The sequence below is a fragment of the Diaphorina citri genome, unplaced genomic scaffold (assembly GCF_000475195.1).
Source record: "Diaphorina citri unplaced genomic scaffold, Diaci psyllid genome assembly version 1.1 scaffold613, whole genome shotgun sequence".
Taxonomy (NCBI): domain Eukaryota; kingdom Metazoa; phylum Arthropoda; class Insecta; order Hemiptera; family Psyllidae; genus Diaphorina; species Diaphorina citri.
This window is the reverse complement of record NW_007378046.1, coordinates 6,687-12,010: the sequence shown is the minus strand read 5'-3', so window position 1 is coordinate 12,010 and position 5,324 is coordinate 6,687. Positions and strand designations below refer to the sequence as shown.

Genomic DNA, 5,324 nt, shown 5'->3' with positions numbered 1-5,324 from the left:
TTTTTACCTTTTTTATAGCTGTAAACACACAAATTAAAGCTATTAAATAAATTTTCCTGGTAAATAAAGTAATAAACCATCTGTGTGATAAATTGAGAACAATAGATTCCCTAAAAGGCGATAAACTGGGTTCAAAGATTGGAAAGAAAAACAAAAAAAGATAATTTATGTACCTATTTTTTTATGTACCTATACCTATTTTTATCAGGTATCATTTTCGTATTTTTTTGTTTCAAAGTTTTTAGGACAATGACCCATTTCAAAAGGTAAGAAATAGGAACGAAGTATAGGTAATACTTTTGTACATTGACAGATGACTTGGTAAGTCGGTACTATTACTATCTAGTTTAAAACTAGAGATTATCCAAAGTAAACTTTCGTTATTCCTCTAGGTGTGTGTGAATATTTGCATAGAGCAAAAACTTTATCGCATGTTTTATCCGACACAATTTAGCACGCTTGTTCTATTGCTCGTGTGTCATGTCTGTACCATGGGAGAGTAATTACGAGGATACGAAGGAACAACTTTACATTTACACTGCATTGGAATATTAGAGCATGCATGTAGGTAATCAATGTGCAACAGTATTCAGCAAAATAAAAGATACAGGAATCAAAACTTGGGAGAAAATACATTCCAGGTCGGAAGAGGCACTAGACAATATTGTTGATACCTGACAAGATAGCAACAACTTATGTACCTACCTAGCTATTTTATTGTATTATTTTCGTATTTTTTTGTTTCAAAGTTTTTAGGACAATGACCCATTTCAAAAGTGAGAAATAAGAACGAAGTTAAAGGTATAGGTACATAGGTACTTGAATACATTGATAGATGACTTGGTAAGTCTGTACTATTACTATCTAGTTTAAAACTAGAGATTATCCAAAGTAAACTTTCGTTATTCCTCTAGGTGTGAGTGAATATTTGCATAGAGCAAAAACTTTATCGCATGTTTTATCCGACACAATTTAGCACGCTTGTTCTATTGCTCTCATGTCATGTATGTACCATAGGCGAATATTCTCTACAAGTCTACACTCTACCATTCTACATCCATTTAACGTCTAAAAGACAGGGCCACCCCTCCCCCTACCTTCGACTTTAATTTTTCTCCTGTACTGTAGGCTAGACTTCGAAAATTTGGAGCAAAATCCTGGATACGGCCCTGATAAAAGACCTAGTCGGAGCAGCAAAAAGCCAGAGAAAACATTCAGAACTGTAAAAAACACCGGCGTGTAAAGTTTCGAAAGTTAAATTGAAACTCCAGAGAATAGGACAGACGGGTTGACTGCAAAATTCCCAAGCTGACGTTTTCTGGCAGCTACAGAAACAAGTTTCCTGTCTTCAAAACTGATCTGAATAAAGTAAAAAAATGCTGGAATTCCCAACAACTATTTTTATTGGACGTCTAAAATAAAGCTGAAAAGATATACAAGCTAATAATAAACGTGTATGTACTGGCTAAAGTGACTAACCTGTTTTTTGCCACAGTATGTAGGTAAATGAGACCTTCAGTGTTTCTAATTTTCTAAGCAATTTAAGTGGCACCGACTATATTCAATGCTCCAAGCTAGTTGATGAGGTGATGACTTAGTGGATAATTTCGCTAACTCGATAATACGACCTTATTGGACCTTCATAGCTCCTGATGAGGCTTCCTTATTGGGTTAACGTTCACACACTATGTGAATATTACTTTTGATTCATAGCTACTTCTAGGTATCCAATAAAAAGTTTTCTAATCCATTTAACTTGTAAATCTGTTTGTGTAATTCAATTTTTAAATTATTCGTCGAACTTGTTTCTTAATTGACGGCGATCCATGTACCATTGTACCCTTTTTGTATTTGTATGATCAATAAAATACAATTTAATTTTTGTTCCTTGTTAACTCTTATCAGATTTACCTAGATGAAATTTGGTAAAGCTGTTCAACTTATAAAGGGAAATTCCTCTTTCAATTTTAGACTTCAAAGATCCCGTGAGGGCTTTTTTTAATAAAGTTATTTTGTTTTTGCTATAATTTCCAAATGAATTGTCCGATTTTAAATTGTCGGATTTACTATAGCATGCCCAATTTACATAATTATTGTCAGAATTTTCCAACATACTCGCAAGTGTGAACCCTGATCAATACTGATCTCTAATTCTCCACCACTGTTTTAGTTTACTAATATCCACCTGTATTTCACCTCTGTTTCAGTTCTGTGATGGACCAGACCAAACTTCTCAATGTCCTCGCCCTCATCCTGTCTGTGATATCTCCCTCCCTCCCCTCCTCCGCCCCCTCCCACTCCTCCGTCCCCCACTCCCGACAGAAACGTCTCCTCTGGATCACAAATGACGGACGGTTGGCTCTTCCACCCGGCACGCATCTGACGATCACTCCTTCACTGTCACTTCCATTCGTCAGATATCCACCGGATGGGTTCCTGTCCAACATGTCCATCAGTTTGCCGTTTACCGGTAAGTAAACAGCGGCAGCGGTAACTTTTTTTGTTTCTCCATTTCGATATCGACCATCGATCGATATCGCCCGACCAAAGTGTGAATGCCGCTTTAACACATCGCGCCTTTTTCCTTTAGTTTTCCTGTTTGTTTGTCTGTTAGTTCATTCCTCGATAACTCCCAAATACAAATAGTAGGTCCAACACAATGAAATTTAGTAAAAAGTTGCAAAATATTTAAAGGAATTTTGTTTCATTAGATGTAGGGCCCGATTGGGTTTTCAAGGACTCCGTGACTTAAGTCCCTTAATCCCGAGGGGGCGTAGGGGCACTTTTTGAAAAAATTCTTTGTTTCGTCCTAAGTGCCGATAAAATTGTTCTACGATTCTACACCTGAGCGAGAGCGCCATTTGAGTGCTCTTAACTCCTGTTTATCATCTTGAAATATTCTCTGTTTTGTTCTTGAGATATTGTTTACCATCTTGAGAACATTCTATGTTGAAAACAAATCTAATAAATGAGCCCATTTTATTTATTTATTTGTTTATTATTGGAAATTTCCAGTCGATTTCGATTCGCTCGGTCTCACGGACAACCAGAACCCGTTCGGTACCCTGCCTCCCCTCATGGCCCGTAGTATGGGGCGACAGGCTGGGGGTATGTTGGCGAGCTACGTGGCAGAGTTACTGGATAGCGGGAAGAGGAGGAGAAGGACGAGGTCCACATCCACCGTGAAGAAGCCGAAGAGCGCCCAGTTCCATGGAGGAGAAAGGTGAGGATGGATAAGAAGAAAAAAAAAGGAATTGAGTGAAGGAACGATGTGAGGTATCAATTTTAACTCGCCGAGTTTTCCTTCATATTGTGTTGATTGTTTCTTAGTGACTCTCGAAACTCTCAATGTTTCTCTGATTATGGAATTTGATAAACACATTTTACCTATCGTTTCGATTCATTTTTGGGCTCCATTGGGCCTTTGGATCCCCGTAAGGAACTTTCTGAGATTGTTTGTTCTCAAAGAAAGGGAAGACATGGGTAGAAAAGATGAGAACCGAAGAATAATGAAATTGTGTGAACGCCTGTAAATGTTTTAGTTGTGCAATGTGCTAAATAAAAACAGTTGGAGAATACACAGTGGACACCCTGATTACATGCACAGCTTGGGCACCCAGGTATCTAGGTAGGTACTTATTCTTTTTCTTTTTAACATGGAGCATTAGAAATATAAAACCGAAATAAACCGAATGACCTTCCAAACTCGGAACTTGCTTGCTATCCTTTGTAATGAAAAATGTATTAACGTACTTACTACTTTTTCTTTTAACATGGAGCATTAGAAATATAAACCGAAATATAAACCGAATGACCTTCCAACTCGGAACTTGCTTGCTATCCTTTGTAATGAAAAATGTATTAACTTGTTTCAATATTTATTCAGGAATTTTCAGGGGGGATGGAAAAAATATATGCGGGGAGAGGAGAGAGTGAATATGAGTGATTGCAAACAGAATGTTGGAAACAGGAACCATAATACCTTCAGGAGAAAAAAGGATGGTATAGTAGGAAATAATGGAAAGAGAAAAGATAAAACAAACATAACATAGTCGTACATGACATAGAAGATTTCAGATTTTTCGAAGAGGAAATGTCAAGCCATATACCTGGATAACTGAAATTTGTGGGTTTGTAGGTACAGCAGTATTGTCACAAATGTATTGCTGTTCCTGTTAAATTTCATTGATCAAGCTCTTACATATGTTACGTGCATAGAATGGCCACCTAGTAACTTATCTGAGTGCAACGGCAGTGCGCCAGGCCAGGTTCCACTCTTTCTAGTATCTGTACTCTAACCATTTCAGATGCTGATTTTACTTAAAAACTCCAATCCTATCTTTTTTCAGAGCTCTTCTGTACACAGTAGTGGAGGATCTACTAGAGCCAATTTCGGTATGGATGGCAGGGCCTGGCCTGCTGAGGGCTATTCTGTGAGGTGCACGCCCATAACTATCTTATCGGTTTGGACTTATGGGTGAAATCCTGAAGTTGATTTTTCAGTAGTCAAGTTGTACATCTACAACTTCGATTGTCGCCTGTCTAGAGACTTGCGGTTCAGAGTCCAGCTGAGGTCATGGAATTTTGATACTCATTTATCTTTTACAAATATTGACCAGCTCAGGAGAGCTTTTTGAATTTATAGAGAATTGCGTCTCAGACGTTACATCTCGGCAGTGGTTCAGTCGTATTACCCGTTTATAGTCTCATCGGTTGTTGTCAGATCTATAACCGTAACTTCTCCGTCATTGTATCTTAACGAAGTCACTTCAAACAAATTGTTGATCAGATATAATAATCTGACACTTCTAACATAATCGTCTGATTCAGGTGTTCTATCTTAGTCTGATACCTACATACATAGTTAATTATAGATTTCCTCGTCATTATATATAGTATCGTTACTTTTCATTACTTCTCTGGTTTTGCTCTGTCATTCTAGAGATCAACAAATCTTCCATACAGCGGACAAATCTCATGTCGTGAACTATGTACTGCATTGAAAGAAGGCATCATCGATATGGGAATGTTGGGCCTATTTCTAAAGGTGCTCTAAGTCCTTGTTTCACAGCATTACGCCGATAATCAAATAAGGTAACTGTATTAGTTTATCTACACCCAATGAAGCTTATCGTTACCTGAGATGCATGTCATATGTGTTTATCTCATATTTTAAACTTAATATACCATGTTGTTACTCTACAGTAAGTAATATTACACGGATATATTAGTTGTGTTCCCATAGGACATATTCAACTGGCATTCTGTACACATCATAAACATGCGAACATCTGTATGACTGAGACTTCTCTTGCTTCTAAAAC

At 37.5% G+C, this 5,324-nt stretch overlaps 1 pseudogene; it reads left to right on the top strand.

The window, feature by feature from the left end:
- The first annotated feature begins 249 nt into the window (after nucleotides 1–249).
- LOC103510539 lies at nucleotides 250–5,003 on the top strand (annotated as a pseudogene).
- Nucleotides 5,004–5,324: the final 321 nt, after the last annotated feature.